The sequence below is a fragment of the Aquarana catesbeiana genome, linkage group LG02, assembly GCF_042186555.1.
Source record: "Aquarana catesbeiana isolate 2022-GZ linkage group LG02, ASM4218655v1, whole genome shotgun sequence".
Taxonomy (NCBI): Eukaryota; Metazoa; Chordata; class Amphibia; order Anura; family Ranidae; genus Aquarana; species Aquarana catesbeiana.
In genome coordinates, this window is record NC_133325.1 from 106,736,036 (window position 1) to 106,753,809 (window position 17,774).

Genomic DNA, 17,774 nt, shown 5'->3' on the forward strand with positions numbered 1-17,774 from the left:
GAGTTCCTTGGTCTTCATGGCAGTGTTTGGTTAATGGTGTCTCTTGCTTAGGTGTTGCAGTCTCTGGGGCCTTTCAAAAAGGTGTGTATATGTAATGACAGATCAGGTGACACTTAGATTGCACACAGGTGGACATCATTCACTAATTATGTGACTTCTGAAAGCAATTGGTTGCACCAGAGCTTTTTATGGGCTTCATAACAAAGGCGGTGAATACATACGCACATGCCAATTATTAGTTTTTTATTTCTGAAAAATAATTTTATGCATATATTTTTCTAATTTTACTTCACCAACTTAGACTATTGTGTTCTGATCCATCACATAGTATTCAGATTAAAAAAAACATTGAACTAAAGGCTGTAATGTAACAAAATAGGTAAAAAGCCAAGGAGGGGGAATACTTTCGCAAGGCACTGTAACCTTCTACTAGCAACTACTACTTCAACTAGCCAGTGGAAATTTCAAAAGTAATCTTAGAAAGAATGATTTTACTGAAAGAGTAGTTGATACTGGAAGAAACTTCCAGCAGAGGTAGTGCATCAGTGAACAGTAAGTGAATTTAAATATGTTTGGGACAAACCTAGATCTGTACTTAGAAGAAAAGGTTAAAAACATTCCCAAAATCAAACAAGAACAAAAAAGGGGCGGACTCAATGGACCACTTCGTCTTTTCCTGCCTTCACTCTTCTGTGTTTCTATATCAATATAATTATGATGTAAAATAAGGCATAGCATTTTTAATACCTATAGTAGAATGCTCTTGATCCACTTACACACAACAGTACAGGCAACATGTAAAACATATTTCTCTGTCACTTTTTGAAATCACACCCAGTTGCTATTTTCTATTTTCTTTGCAAGCACCTAAGAGGCAGAAATGACAGATCAATAAAAGGAGCAGAGAACATGTACTTTCCGAATGATAAATTCTTTCATCAGACTTTTGTCTTACTACAAGCAGCTGCCTTGAGGAACTTATGGAATTCCAGCTGTTAGCTGCAGTTCCTCAATAACAATGGGCGGTTCTTGAAAGATTGTGAAAACAGAGCAGTGGCTGGGCTGGAAAGCATGTAGAGCACAGCTGTATGCAGCATCGCTTGGATTATATTAGTTCTAACTGAATTTTACGGGAGCAGGAAGGCAGCAGGAATATGGAGTACACCAGCAAGTAGAAAAAAGGCAGAAAACCCAAACCCTCAAGGTACCCTTGAACCTTCATTGTGTACATTGCTCTTATTTTTTTCTGTGAAGTGCTCTGTCATTCACTGCTGATGGATTTATTTTAGCTGTACTACTGAGTTGTTCGTAGATGTGATACAAATCTGAGCACTGACATACAGAACAAGGCATGTAAGGACTTTAAGTATCAAACTTTTAATGGATTCTCAAGATGTGCTGGAAGTTTTTTCTAAATTAGCTGCTATGTTTCAAGAACTGAAGAAAATATTTTCCAATCGTGACTATTCTTTAAATGCGCTTGTGTCAAAATTCCTATGTGAGACAAGGAAAACTTCATACTTCAGACTCTTTAGCCATCCATAGACCTGTGATAGTCAAAAGAATCTAACAGGGGTGCAGCTAAGAACATGTAGCAGATGAGTGGCTTGTTGGTGGGCTTCTAAAGCCATGGGATTATCATCCAACCAAGCCAGATAAGGCAATTGTTATCTCATGCCTGTGGGTTCCTCCTAGATTGTCCATAGACTTTAGATGGTTGTTGGACATGCAGGCACATTAAAAACGCCCTTAGCTTGCATGTTCATCTTTGGTAAGAGGGGCAGAGGAAGGAGCGAAGGAGAGGACCCTGCAGTCACTATCTTAACAGGGAAGCAAGACTGATTTGGACGAGATTTCCAACAGCACCGCATGTCAGTGTTTGGTGGCATTTACACATATAAGAAGCTCATTCCTTTTCAGCAGAATCAGGTGGCTTTTATACTTGCCTAAGAAGGTAAACTGCTAATATATCTGATCCAGCTACGTAAATGTCAATTACCTTCAAAGAAAGAGACTGTATTCATCATACAGATGTGCTTACATTGTAATTGTCTTCTTAATATGAATCAAGGTTATGCTGGTTATGTTTAGCCAGCTGACACAGCTTGTCACTGTACGGCAGGAAATTGAGAGCTCCCGGTTGCCTCTGCCTGCTGTGCAGAATTTTAAAGTATGTGAGAAAGGAACATTTCATTAAACTTTGAATCTGGTGGTTTTCTTTGACAGCTTGGACTACACTAAAGGTACCCATATACGTGAGATGACAGTCATCCCAGGTGATTGTGGGTGGACCCTGTGCTTACCACTAGTTGGGCAGGGATATTCATTATACATGAGATGACAATCTTCCCAGTGATGATCTCACGTCTATGGATGGTGAATAAATAGTCAGCTAGGCACATTACAAATATGTACTGATTGCTGTTGCTCCCTGATAAGCCAAAACAGACTTCTCCCCTTTTCATAAGTTTCTCTAGTCCTGAGAGGGTAGTTGAATGTGTAATCCAGTCATCATTAGGCACAGGATTCAGCCAGTAGCTCCATGAACAGCCACATTCTTCTTGGAAGAATATGCCCTGTTCATACAAACAGAGGAGTTGGGGAGGTGCCATTTATCTCAGGGTATTGCAGTATTGACCTGGACAGGTATTCTAACCTGCTTGAATGATGTTCCCTTCAACATGGGCCCACCTGGTTTCCCATAGATTTAAGTTTGAAAACTCCTGGATCGGGTGACTGTCACCAAATTTTCTTTTTTAAATCAGGTTTTATTTTTGAATTTTGTTTTTCTTTTTACATAACAAAACACCCTCCCCCACAGAACATGAACTTCCCTTTCCCCATTTTCCCTTCCTCCCCTCTCTCTCTCTCTTCCTCTCCCTTTTCCTTACTGCTCAATTAAGCTGATAAAACTTTATCAGCAACATATTTATTTCAATATTATCAAGTATACCTAAAATTCCAGAAATATTTCAGAGCAACCGATACACTGTATAAAAAGTTAAATAAATCAGGCCAACCTGCTCTTTTTATTATGCGTTTAGGCTAGAGCATCTATTCATTTTTTCATATTTTTTTTTTACTTCAAGGATGCGTTTTGTTGAACATAGGTGTGTTTTTCAAACATAACATGTTTATTCATTTCCCAGATCCAGTCCCCCAGGGTAGTAGGGTAGAGCAAGATCCAACAAGAGGCTATCAACTTATGGGCCATAAAAAGTTACCTTATAATGGCCACTACCTGATCATGTTCCAGATTGTTTGGATTTATATACCCTAATAGGCATAGAGCAGGATCTGGAATTAACGCAGTGTTATAAACAGAGTTTATCACATCTATTACATCATGCCAATACCGGTGTTATTTTGGACTCCAAAGCAAGTGAATAAAAGAACCAGGAGATTGGGCACATCTTGAACATTCAGAATTATCCTTTCTACGTATCTTATGCAGCAGTTTTGGGGTTCAATAGGACCTATGCAAAATGAAGGGTTGAGGTGGAGACAGCAGGACCAACTAAACTTAATGTTTATGAGTCTCCTTAGATCTGTGGAAAATACTTTGCTACCTATGTAGTTCATGATAGATGGCCTTCTTATAGCCTCACACAGTTAAACACTAGATTGCTGAAGTTCTGTGTTCTTCCGTGTATAAAACATGCTTCTTGTTATGTGCCTGTGCCTTAAACTGTTAATATGTTATGCCGCGTACACACGGTTGGAATTTCGGCTCACAAAAGACCGATGAGAGTTTTTCGTCGGAAAATGCGACAGTGTGTATGCTCCAGTGGTCTTTTGCTGGCGGAATTCCAGCCAGCAAAAGATTGAGAGCATGCTCTCAATTTTTCGGTCAGGAAAAGTTCCTATCTGAAAATGCGATCGCCTGTGGCAATTCCGACGCGCAAAATCCCTACGCATGCTCGGAAACAATTCGATACACGCTCAGAAGCATTGAACGTCATTTTCTCAGCTCGTCGTAGTGTTGTTCGTCACCGCGTTCTTGACGGTCGTAAGTTCAGCGAACTTTTGCATGACTGTGTGTATGCAAGGCAAACTTGAGTGCAATCCCGTCGGAAAAGCCGTCATATCTTTTGCCGACGAGAAAACCGATCGTGTGTACGCGGCATAAGTCAGGAAATTCCTTTTTCGCCCCCAGTTCTCAGCTTCACATATGTAGCTATGAATTTTTGCTAAATTCTTTTTAATATAAATTTGAGAGCAGGAGCTGCAAACCCTTTGAGCTCAGCTCATAAGGAACCTGTCAGCATAAGAAGATAGGAGTAGAGTTATTTTTGAAAGTGCATTCTTCAGGGTGGTAATACTAATCCTTCCTTTGTTACATGGTAAGTCACTAACCTGGAACAAGGATATGCATAACAAGTGTCACATGCTTGTTCAGGGTCAGGGACTTAATGAGTAATAAAGACAGGATCAGAATGACCACTCTGTAACCTGCATCTTTAAAACCAAGTTAGCAATGGCAGCTTTCATATTTTTATGCAGATTGCCTTTAAATTGGGCAGGAGCCAATACAGTTGTAATGAAGCTGGTGAAACCTGATTCTCCACACAAAGCGGAGATGTGACGGGGGTGTATTAGAGCAGAGTTGGGGTGCTGGGATCAATTTTCTTGGGTTTACACAACGCAAAAAATACTGACTTTTGACGACAGTGGCCACCCTTTTTTTTTATAGGACATTAGCTTCTTTTGTACAAGAATAATCGAATCTGTGGTGCATAAGACATGAATAAAATATTAAGCTAAGCAAAAAAAATGAAAATGCAACTTAATAGAAAACATAGCTAGACAAAAAGGAGTGTTCACAGGCTTCACTAGCACTTATGCACACACACAGAGTCAGTACAAGTGTATTCCCTCACACACAAATCAAATCTAGACGCCTTCTCAAGATCACTCTGAAATGGAAAATCTTCGAAGTCATCACTGCTCGCAGTTAAATATTTATTTTACAAAATGATAGGAGATAAAGACTAATTGCGGGAGTTTTAGTGCATGTGCCTTTGAAGAGGCCAGGAGCTTAAAAAAAAATTGGCTGTAAAGCTAAGGGGAAAAAATCCCAGTGTTATTACCCAATATGGATGACAAAACATTGGAGCTTGTGTGGGAAAGTGGATCACATCCAAAGTCTGGAATCGTTTATCTTCTGCTTAACTCATAAGGATGACTGCTTTATGTATTTCACTGAAATTCCTACTGATTGCTTGTGATCTGGGAAAGCAGCTTGTACACATAGAATTGGAAGTGAGAGAATAAATATTGCAATCTGTAATGACCACAACAGGAAAAAGACATTAGTGTTATACATTTTGTTTTATAAGTTAAATATAAAGTACTAGCTAGAGGTAATGGGCTGAATTATTTCACAGCTTTGTGTAACTTCAACCTACACTCACCGCAGGTAGCCATAAAGAGATCCATACCAATAAAAAGCCCAGTGACATGAGGCACTTAGTTACTCGTGCCACTGTTGTGTCATTAGGTCTTTCTAGTGATAAGCTATTGATTAAAATAGCAGCGATGCTACCAAGCTGCTGCTTCCTTGTTTTGCGGTGACAGGTACAGCTCATAAATAGGATGAGCGTAGTGATTTTGGGGAAATAGATTTTGCAGCATAATTACCAATTTTGCCATCAATGAAATTTTGCCAAAGCGGGACATTCAATTTCACCTATTGAGCTACTTTTGCTTGGGAAAAAAATTAATGCCTACTCTTTTTTCACTTTGAAGGGTATTTTTTGTGGGGTTCTGTTTAGGGAAGTTTATTTTTTTTTACATTTAATTTGCTTTGTATTTCTATCTAATTGTTTTAGTATTTTGTGTATTTAGTTTATTTGTATATTATTTTTTTTTGGTCCAAGTACAGATCTTAGATATTTGAAAGGAGCTTTAGTAAACCCCAGGAGTTGTTCAATGGCCATCATACCTTTGAAAAACAACTTTTCCTATTGACTCCATTTCGACAAAATGGCAAAATTTTCCAATTTTGCTAACATTTCAGGAAAATGACAATTCTCAATTTGGCTTGTCTATATATATATATATATATATATATATATATATATATATATATATATATATATATATATATACACATACACACACGATATTACCAAAAGTATTGGGACCCCTGGCTTTACACGCACATGAACTTTAATGGCATCCCAGTCTTAGTCCGTAGGGTTCAATATTGAGTTGGCCCACCTTTTGCAGCTATACCATCTTCAACTCTTCTGGGAAGGCTGTCCACAAGCTTTAGCAGTGTATCTATAGGAATGTTTGATCATTCTTCCAGAAGCCCATTTTTTAGGTCAGGCACTGATGTTGGACTAGAAGGCCTGGCTCGCAGTCTCCACTCTGATTCATCCTAAAGGTGTTCTATCGGGTTGAGGACAGGACTTTGTGCAGGCCAGTCAAGTTCATCCACCCCAAACCTGCTCATCCATGTCTTTATAGATCATGCTTTATACACTGGTGTGCAGTCATGTTGGAACAGGAAGGGGCCATCCCCAAACTGTTCCCACAAAGTTGGGAGCATGAAATTGTCCAAAATGTCTTGGTATTCTGGTGCCTTAAGAGTTCCCTTCACTGGAACTAAGGGGCCAAGTCAACCCCCTGAAAAACAACCCCACACTATAATCCCCCCTCCACCATTGATTTTGGACCAGTACACAAATCACTGAATCAATATTCAGTTATTTTAACATTCCTATACAGCCTGTACAGCACACCAGTCATGTTCAAACAGTCCTACTGTAATTTTAATATAATTTTGAAGTAATTTCCACACTTTGCTGCTAAAGTCAAATGCCAAAAGTGTCCATATGCATTTTACACTATAAAACACTATAACCAAGTATGACATGTTTATTTATAATAATATAAAAAAAGTGTTTGTAAAGCCTAAACTTTTTTAATATCAGTTTTGGCTACAGTAGGTAAGGGTTACCCATGTCAGTTTTTCTCCCCAGTTGGACACAATTTATCTGTGTCCAATGGGAGAGATTGCTTTCATTTCCTTTACTGGAGACATAAAAGGCGTGGAAATCTCTGCAGAATAAGGTGAATTCTTAGTTGTCGACAGAACAGATCGGTAGGTTTAGCCTCACGTCTTGCTCTGTTGACAACTTTAAAATGTTGGATTTCCCATCACTTTCAGCCAATTAGTGATGATCCCACTCCCGAGTGGGGACAAGGACAGCAATATTAACAACTTGATGGGTTATAATCCCTGACTTCATCCAAAACTGAAAAAAAGTTTTGGCTATTCAAACAATTCAAGATACAACACTTAATTGGTAAATGATAAGGATAATTATTGCTGCGGGTTTTCATTTGTCCTGTAAAGAGCATACCCCATATCCTCCCTATTATAAGTCTCCTCTGTGTTGTGGTGGGGGAGCATCTAGCTGAAAAATCTCACAATGCTCAATTGTTCTTTTTGTTATTAGTTGTAGAACTCTCCACCTATCCCTAAATAAATTATATATCCAGCTAAAACCTTTTTTTTGGTCTGAGTAGGCTGGGGAAGAATTATAACCCCTGTCCCCCTGTTAGGTTTTATTATTATATCTGATGCTCATTTACACAGATTTCCCTTTACTTACTGCCCTGCTATTTCACCAGAAAGAAGGTGAAGGGAAATTCCCAACATCAACACAGACAGAAATAAAAATGCTTGTTAAGTAGAGTGGGGAAAGCTAGAACTCTTGGCAGCTTTCTATTACTGTATGTGTTCCCACTGTAGATTTTCCATCACTTCCTGTCCTCTCTTGTTTTCCATTCTATACAAAACTAAATTAAAATGTTTTGGCTGGACATACACTCTACGTTTTAAATACTTACCTTCTGTCCCACACCATAGATCTTCACTGTGCAGCCTTGCATGGCTTCTGAATGCCTTTTATTGTAATAATGCCGGATGGGGCTTGCATCCTCTGCACATGCATGCCGCTTGCCCCCTTCTTTTCTATGGTGTCATCCATAAGAATATGGCCCCATCCAAAGGAATGAATGTGGTGAGTGGCGCACATATGCAGTGGATGCACAGCCTGGCTGGGTGCTGCTGGACAAGGCCACACAGTGAAGATCTCTATAGAGGAGGTAAAGGTAAAGTATTTAAAGTGGAATTGAGGGCAAACCCTAACTAGCCTTAAAACTGCCCACTTCTAACACTTATCCTGAATAACCTGTGTAAGAAAGATGCATCTACTTACCTATTTTCAGGTTGCTCCCATCTGGCCACATTATCCTGATCCTGTGTCAGCCAACATGGCAGCAGGGGAGAGGAGGATGGGCCAGTGAAGCCTATGAGTCACTTCATGCTCCCAGGCAATACCAGCAATTATCGGGCATTCTCTCTGTTCTCCCATGCAGCTGGCGCTAGCTGTCACAGGGGAGAAGACGTGACCATACCTCAGCAGTCTGAAAATAGGTAAGTATACAGGTCTTTCTTACACAAGTTAGTCAGAATAAGTGTTAGGAGTGGGGAAGAGACAGTTTTAACAGTAGTTAGGTTTTAGTTAAAATTCTGCTTTAAGGATTTTTTAGGATTTTTTAGGATCCGAGAAGAAGCGATTCGGGGCTGCTCTGTGCAATTCCATTGCACAGAGCAGGTAAGTCAATCATGTTTGTTATTTAAAAAAAAATAGGACTTTACAATCACTTTAACTCTACTCTATTGTCTATCCTTACGTGTTAGTGAATAAGTGTCAATCACTGGCATTGCGTCAGGGATCGTAATGCCGACCCCACCCATGCTCCAAAGGGCCCATGCCTCTCTGTCACATTAAATTCTACATGGGGACAGGAGGGGTAGCAAGGACGGCATATACAGGAACCAATCTCCTCCATTTTCCTCTTGCAGCAGCCGAAAGCCTGCTTCTTCTCCTCTCCCTCCAACTGGCATTCAGCAGCCGTAGGAGGAATATGGATGAGATCAGTTCTTGTATATGTCCAGGTTACTCTTTCTGTTGCCTGGGCCCCCTGTGTGCACCCCTGGTCCCCCACGCAGAGCTGCATGCTTCTCCCCCCCCCCCCCCCCGTGGGGGATGTTTCAGGATAGAGAGCAGGGAAGGGGCCACTAAATATGGACATTTACCGGCCTCTTCCTTTTCTGAATGAACACAGTGAGTGATCTGTACCTATCACTCACTGTGTTCATTCATAACCGAAGCATAGTAAACTGGGTTTACTATGTTTCAGTTTGTAAATGAATGGGAAACTCTGTATAGAGCTATTCCTGTTAATTCATTCTGTGCAGCTGAGGCTGAGTGACCTCAATCTCTTTTTTCTGTCCCAAAAGTGAGGCATCTGGCGTTTGTTTAGAACCATGATATTTCCCCAAAGCCCCCCAACAGGGCTGCTAAAAAAAAATAATGTAAAAAATATTTAAAAAGCCACAAAAGCCTACAAAAAGTGCAGCACTATAAAACATGCATGAACGTGTTTCCAAAAGAAATAAACATTTGCAAAATTAATTAATGATAAATAAATTCATCAAATGTAAAAAAAGTCCATATGGTTAAAGGAAAAATTAAGAAAAAAAGGGGATTAGAAATAAACTCCAGTGTCCCAATCAGATCCAGCAAGTGAGGCGTGAAACGGAAGTACAGATGCACATAGGAGTAAACCAGCTTCCCCAGATGCTCCAGTGTGAAACACCTCCAAAGTAAGAAGATGGCAACTTACCAAAAGGATGGTGGCTTCCAAACTAATGGAAAAGCCAGACAGCGCAGTGGGGAAAATCGCTTCCCAGGTGTGTCCACAAAGGTACTGTCAGTCCTGGAAAATCCAGCATCACAACCTCACACAGATGCATGTGAATAAAAGAAATCCATAGCGTGATACTGTCTAAACGTTTTATTTGAATAAAAGAACAGAATACACTCACATAGTCATCTAGTAAAATGAGCGTGTAGTCATAAAAGCTGCATTGGCGATTGCCATAGACAGTGGCGATTGCCATAGACAGTGTATTAAGCAGCCGTTTGAGCGTGGTAGCGTCAAATCTGGTCCTACACTATGCGTTTCGTCATAGAATTGACGTCATCAGGGGCGTGGTTACCAGACATGCACCACGCTCTATTTGTACTAAAAGCATAGGAACAAAAGGGCGGAAGTATCCACTCTCCCCTATGTATAACTAAACGGAAGAAGGGCAGGAAAAGCAAAAGAATAAAGAAAACAGATCCAGATGAGCGATATATAATTAATAACGTACCTGAGCATATGTCGATAAATCAAAAAAGGTATATATAAAAACTCATATACTGAGAAAAGAAAAACTACATCATAGAATGACTACATCTGGGGTGCCCAACCACATGTGGCCCGAAGTGCACTCCGATGTGGCCCGCCATGTCTTGCTCTGAGATGGCGTCCGGCAAGCCCAGATCGCGGGTTCCCAGCCCGCCATCTCCGAGCATTAGTGCGAAGAGCCGCCGCTAGAGGAAGCAGAGCCGATGCTTCCTGTATAGCACCGGCTCCTTCACCAAATGTATACCAAATGTACTCCACCTGTGACAGGAAGCATCGGCTCTGCTCTCTACTGCAGCTGCATGCTTCTGTCACAATTATGCTCGGGGATGGCAGGTCGGGACACAGGAACCCGCGATCTGGGACAGCAGCCACCAGTATCAGTACCAGCCACCAGTATCAGTACCAGTACCAGCCAGCAGTACCAGTACCAACCAACAGTACCAGTACATCCCAGAAGTACCAGTACCAGCCAGCAGTACCAACCAACAGTACCAGTACCAACCAGCAGTAACAGTACCAGTACCAACCAGCAGTACCAGTACCAGCAGGTAGTACCAGTCATCAGTACCAGTACCCACTATCCGTACCAGTCATCAGTACCAGCCAGCAGTATAAACCAGCAGTACCAGTACCAACCAGAAGTACCCGCCAGCAGTGCCAGTACCCACCATTAGTACCAGTCATCAGTACCAGCCAGCAGTATAAACCAGCAGTACCAGTACCAGCCAGCAGTATCAGTACCCGCCAGCAGTACCAGTACCCGCCAGCAGTACCAGTCATAAGTACCAGTACCAGCCAGCAGTACCAGTCAGCAGTACCCACCAGCAGTACCAGCCAGCAGTACCAGTACTAGCCAGCAGTACCAGTACCAGTCAGCAGTACCAGTACCAGCCAGCAGTACCGGTACCAGCTAACAGTACCCGCCAGCAGTACCAGCACCTGTCAGCAGTACCCACCGGCAGTACCAGCCAGCAGTACCAGCTAGCTGCAGGAATCCTGAGGAAGAAATGAACATTGAGGTCAATTGAGGAGCAGGTAAACCGCTGTGCATCAGTGTGAAAGCAGCCTTAGGCCCCTTTCACATGACTGGTCTGATCTGGTCCGCCTGTCTGTTTTTCAGGTGGACTCAAACAGACTCTCCATTCACCTCTATAGATCGGCAGATGTAAACGGACTTGTGTCCGTTTACACCCACCTATCTGCAATCCGATCTCCTTAAAAAAAAAACAGAAGGGGATCTATCCCCTTCTGTCTGGGCGGATCGGAGGGCCCTTAGGGTAGAGTGGGTTGCATCCGTGTCTGCTCTACATATGCAGAGTGGACACAGACCTGCCATCCCCCCTTTACACTCATTGTGGCCTGTGACCGGTTACCAAGTCGATAAAGTGGCCCTCGCTCCTCAAAAGGTTGGGCACCCCTGGACTACATATTAATAAATGGGTGTTCACCTAATGTTGACATCTAGTGGTCAAAAAGTAAAATAGCACTCAGAGCTAAAAAAAAATGTGTATATAGATTCAACATCATGAATGAATAAAAAATGTACACCTACATACCTAAATTCCCACCTATCAAAGTAAAATACTGAAAATACTAAAATATACTAATTACTAGTATTAAAATTATAACTTAATAAAAATATTTAGAATTTTATATATGTATATACAAATAATCAAAGCCATTATTAATAAAGCAATTTAACGTGTTAACACTGTCATTGGTTCCTGATTAAATGGTCTCTTGGGTTATTTTGAGCTTCTCTGGTATAAGCTTTGGATACGATTACTGAGCCCAGTGCCCACTTTTTGGGCCCCCCTTGGGGGGGGGGGTCTTTAAGGGGGGTGAGGCCATCTTGTACCCTCTGTGGCGTGGTAGATTTATGTTAGTACTCTTTTACTTAACTTCTTGGATTATCTATCATATGTCCCTGAATTTATTTGCATATACAGTATGTAGTATTTGCACTTCAAGGTCCCTTTGCCGTACTGGCTGCTGGTGCTGTAGCATTGTACCGTCTGTTCTATTGTTGTTACGATCGTAACTACTGTTTGTATTTTTAATTGTAAAAAAGCAATAAAAAAAATTTAAAAAATTGTAAATAAATAAATAAAATGGTAAAAAATAAAAAATAAAATAACAAAAATAAAAAACTACTAACAACGTCCAACTGCCCTACTGACAACATCCACTGCTCTACTGACCTCATCCTCTGCCTACTGTCCACTGCTATACTAACACTGTCCACTGCTCTACTGACTGACATTGTCCACTGCTTTACTGACTGACACCATCCAGTGCCTTACTGGCACTGTCCACTGCCCTAATGACACCATCCACTGCCCTACTGACACCACCCACTTCCCTACTGACACTGACCACACACTATCCACTGCTCTACTGACACCGCCCACTTCCCTACTGACACTGACCACACACTATCCACTGCTCTACTGACACCGCCCACTTCCCTACTGACACTGACCACACACTATCCACTGCTCTACTGACACCGCCCACTTCCCTACTGACACTGACCACACACTATCCACTGCTCTACTGACACCGCCCACTTCCCTACTGACACTGACCACACACTATCCACTGCTCTACTGACACCGCCCACTTCCCTACTGACACTGACCACACACTATCCACTGCTCTACTGACATTTGTTTTAACATATTTTCTAAGTTTTCCTTACTATTTAGTTAGGCCTTGAAATTTCTTTAAATGTTGATTTCTTACATGTTGTTCAGGTAGATCTCCACCTCTCAAAGGTATTTAAAAGAATTGGAGAGGTATGTCAAAATGTAGACGGTTTCTCCAAAATCTTTTGAATTACCCTCTCAATATGGAGATAAAAATCTTAATAGCTCTTTAGCCACTTGGAATATTTTGGTGCACCATGGGATTATCATGGTGCACAGTGGAAGCGACTGGTGGTAGTGGCAGGAGCACTAGGTCAACTTTTGCTTTGGGGCCCACAAGCTTTAAGCTATGCCTCTGGTGTCAAAACATACGCAATTGCAAGTTTTCCTAAAATACAGGGCTGTATAAATATGGAATACTGGTGCCAGAAAACAAAAATACCCAATATGATCTGGCCAATGTTTCCAACTAGTGTAAATATAATACAGATGGTTACTGTTGACAGTGTAGTGTTTGCTAATGTTTTTGTAGACCTTAAATTATTTCCATTCATGCTCTAATGTATACTAAGTAAAAAGAAAGTAGATAAATGGATATGATAGAAACTTTCCAACACATATTTATTTCAGAGAAGGTTGTGCCCTGTGCAAGTTCACTGAAAATGTTACAGAGCTTGGAAACTTCATGGATCTGTTAGTAATGTGGAAATATTTTGTCCGGATTGTAGAGTCAAGGTCAGCAAAGTCCAGGGAGAGCTGTCCTCGTTTATTGTCAGCCTCTGTGTTTATTATTACATGTGTTTCTTTTATAGTTTCCTGACTGTGCGTCAGCAATCACAAATAGACTTCTCAGAATATAAAAAACCATATAACTTCATAAGAACTGGAGATAATTAAAGCTCAACTCAAGGCTAAATTTTTTTTCCCATACCTCTAACCCATCCTACTAATTATTTTTTTCCCTTTACTTTTTTTAAGCCAGATAGACTAACCTAAGTCCCCACTTTAGTTCCTCTACTTCAGCCAGTTCCAGGTGCGGGACACCTCAAACCCAGTGGTGCGATGGAACCTGAGACCACCAGTCCTTTTCCACCCCCCTGTAATGACCCCAGTCCTCTTCTGAAGGGACCCCGTCACTAGATATCCAATAGGAAGGGTCCAATCACGCAGGCAGGTTAAGGTAAGTAAAAAAAATGGGCCTTTAGATTGGGGCTTTTTTTGATCCAGTGATTTGATGAGGGGGTTGGACGAAGGTAAAAATTATCCCAGAGTGGGTCTTTAAACTCACGATGGTTGGTATACTCTCACAAGCTAGTTTATACAGTAGTCAGAGGCACAGGGTTGTTCACTTTAGTCCTTGAGAAGCCTTCAGTCTTAAATGTTCCATACATTACACTTGTTACAAAATCATCCCCTCATGCTTCCTTCATTCATCCTCTTAATCCTGACAACAAAGATATTAAACCTAAGCACCACTGGTTTAAGGAATATCAAAAATGGTGAAATAGATTGTATAAAAATACACCAGCTGCAGTAAAAATAATTGCTAAAAAGCAACGTAATACAATATGAAACAGTCCACTGCGCTTAGTGTTATCAAAATATTATACAAATTGATTACACACATATATCTAATACAGTCCCAAATAATGGTGATATAAAGTGCTCATGCTCAATAATGAATCCGTGTGCAGATATGCCCAGACTGGGTGCCCCACATGGATGTGCACTCACCCCTAGGGGTTGACCACCTATCTCTAGTGTGGTCCTGCAAGCGTGTGGGGATACCCCTGTGGAAGTCTGTTGGCTGACGTCTCGTGTAGAAAAAAGCCCTCATGCAGATGGATGGAAATGACAGAAAAAATCCTCATTGCGCCATGCCAGTTTAAACGATTTTTATTTTAAAACAATATAAAATAACCACTCACATATCGTCCTGGCACCTGGCGTGTGTAGCAGGTGATTTACTAAGGGGAAATCGGCCCTCTCATAGGATGACACTGCTCTGAGCATCCAGCTCCATTCCTGGGTGTATGTTTGGGCGGAAATGTGTCACGATGATGTGGTAAAACCACAAAAAGAGGTTTTATCTTGTTATCCTGTAATGCGTTCTAACACCCTCAGTGGGAGTATATATATGATTTTATTGGAACATTGGTAAAAAAAATTGATGTTTTAAATCACAGTAATCTTGTGGTATGGTTTATGATTTATGACACCTCAAAATTCCAATTGCATTTAAACTCTTTGGGGTTGGTGTACTAAAGGCGAATAGACTGTACACTTTGCAAAGTGCAGTTGTCCTCTGCAATTGCAGTTGCTCCAGAACTTAGTAAATGAGGTAAAGTTTCACTTTGAAAAAAAATACCCAATCACATGCAAGAAAGATAAAAGAAAAACAGCATTTTTGCTTGCACGTGATTGGATGATGAAAGTCGGCATAGCTTTACCTTTTTTTTTAAGCTCCGGAGCGACTTCTCTTGCAGAGTGCAACTACACTTTGCAAAGTGCACAGTCTATTTGCCAACCCCTTTGTCTCCGACTTATATATATATATACAGTTGAGCTCATAAGTTATGAGAGAATATGAGATTATGAATGATAACACAAAAACATTTTTTTCACTCAAGGTTAGTGTTTGGCTGAAGCCATTTATTATCAGTCAACTGTGTTTACTCTTTTTAAATCATAACCACAATAGTAACTACCCAATTGACCCTGATCAAAAGTTTACATACCCCAGTTCTTAATACTGTGTATTGCCCCCTTTAATATCAATGGCAGATTAAAGTCTTTTGTGGTATTTGTGGATGAGGCTCTTTACCTTCTCAGATGGTAAAGCTGCCCATTCCTCTTGGCAAAAATCATCCAGTTCCTGTAATTTCTTGGGCTGTCTTGAATGAACTGCACGTTTGAGATCTCCCCAGAGTGCTCAATGATATTGAGGTCAGAAGACTGAGATGACCACTCCAGAACCTCCACTTTATTCTGCTGTAGCCAATGACAGGTCTACTTGGCCTTGTGTTTTGGATCATTGTCATGTTGGAATGTCCAAGTACGTCCCATGCGCAGCTTCCTGGCTGATGAATGCAAATGTTCGTCCAGTATCTTTTGATAACATACTAAATTCATCTTGCCATCAATTTTGAACAAATTTCCTGTGCCTTTGTAGCTCACACATCCTCAAAACATTAGTGATCCACCTTCGTGTTTCACAGTAGGAATGGTGTACCTTTCACTATAGGCCTTGTTGACTCCTCTCCAAATGTAGCGTTTATGGTTGTGGACAAAAAGTGAAATTTTGGTCACATCACTCCAAATGACTTTGTGCCAGAAGGTTTGAGGCTTGTCTCTGTGCTGTTTGGCGTATTGTAAGCGGGATACTTTGTGGCATTTGCGTAGTAATGGCTGTCTTCTGGCGACTTGACCATGCAGCCCATCTTCAAGTGCCTCCTTATTGTGCATCTTAAAACAGCCAAACCACATGTTTTCAGAGAGTCCTGTATTTCACCTAAAGTTATTTGTGGGTTTTTCTTTGCATCCCAATTTTCCTGGCAGTTGTGGCTGAAATTTTAGTTGTTCTACCTGACCGTGGTTTGGTTTCAACAGAACCCCTCATTTTCCACTTCTTGATTAGAGTCTGAACACTGTTGATTGGCATTCACAATTCCTTGGATATCTTTTTATATCTCTTTCCAGTTTTATACAGTGCAACTACCTTTTCCCGCAGATCCTTTGACAATTATTTTGCTCTCCCCATGACTCAGAATCCAGAAACGTCAGTGCAGCACTGGATGAAAGATGCAAGGGTCTGTCAGGAGTCCAGAAACTCATTGATCTTTTATACACACACACTCATTACAAGCAAACAGATCACAGGTGAGGATGGTTACCTTTAATAGCCATTCAAACCCCTTTGTGTCAACTTGTGTGCATGTTATCAGGCCAAAATCACCAGGGTATGTAAACTTTTAATCACGGTCATTTGGGTAGTTCCTCTTGTGATTATGATTTAAAAAGAGTAAACACAGTTGATTGATAATACATGGCTTCAGGCAAACACTAACCATGAGTGAAAAAAATGTTTTTGTGTTATCATTTATATGCTCTGAAAAATGGCCAAGAAATCATAAATTCTGCCAGGGTATGTAAACCTATGAGCACAACTGTATATAGGGATGTGCAATGCTCCCAAATGTCACTGATTTTGATGGACTGTCCCTGATTTGGAACAATGTCCCTCTTTCCCTCTTTCTACCTCATTTGTCCCTCATTTTGGTCTGATCTATATAGTTTTATATAAAATGCACTATTTATCTTTCAAAAAGTTTTTCCCAGTGCTAAACCTTTCATCCAATTTCAGAATGGCTGCATTTGTAAATGTCAAAAGCCAATATAAAGTAATAATAGTGGTAAAAAAGCACTTATGGGATTAATTTATCATTTTTTTACCTCCTTCTCCTTTAAGAGGCCAAGGCAAGGGGGTGTGTTCTATGCCTACATACTTTTGCTAATAGGTGTCCCTCATTCTCATCTCAAAAAGTTGGGAGGTATGGAAGTGGTGTCCTGACCTACTGTAGGGGCAGGTTGCTGTGTTATTCTTAGTGCAAGAATATATCTAAAAAATATTATAGCATTAAACATATAAAAGTTATATTCCATTTAAGTTAGCCTGCTTATGCATAAATCAGTAAGCTCTGTAGTGAAGTACAAATCTTAAAGTAATATTTAACTCTCCTATGCTATGTTGAGTACAGGCGAGGACTGTTTATTGCTGTGCATTGAATTGTGTGCATCTTTGCTGTACCAGGCCACTGTCAGCTGTATAATGGTCAATATGTGCATTAG

The 17,774-nt window shown here is 40.7% G+C and overlaps 1 protein-coding gene across 6 annotated transcripts in view; it reads left to right on the plus strand.

Annotated features, from left to right (window-relative positions):
- The window catches only part of STARD13 (StAR related lipid transfer domain containing 13), a 438,704-nt gene that overhangs the window by 358,913 nt on the left and 62,017 nt on the right, over window positions 1-17,774 (plus strand). For 2 of the 6 annotated variants that reach the window (XM_073613338.1, XM_073613337.1), the window contains exon 1: window positions 1,001-1,204. The exons of 3 other annotated variants lie outside the window; for them this stretch is intronic. The gene's annotated coding sequence lies outside the window, so the exon portion shown is untranslated. Of the gene's footprint in view, window positions 1-1,000; window positions 1,205-1,327; window positions 1,955-17,774 lie in introns of those variants that run through there. One more of the 6 variants, XM_073613339.1, reaches the window with a different exon arrangement.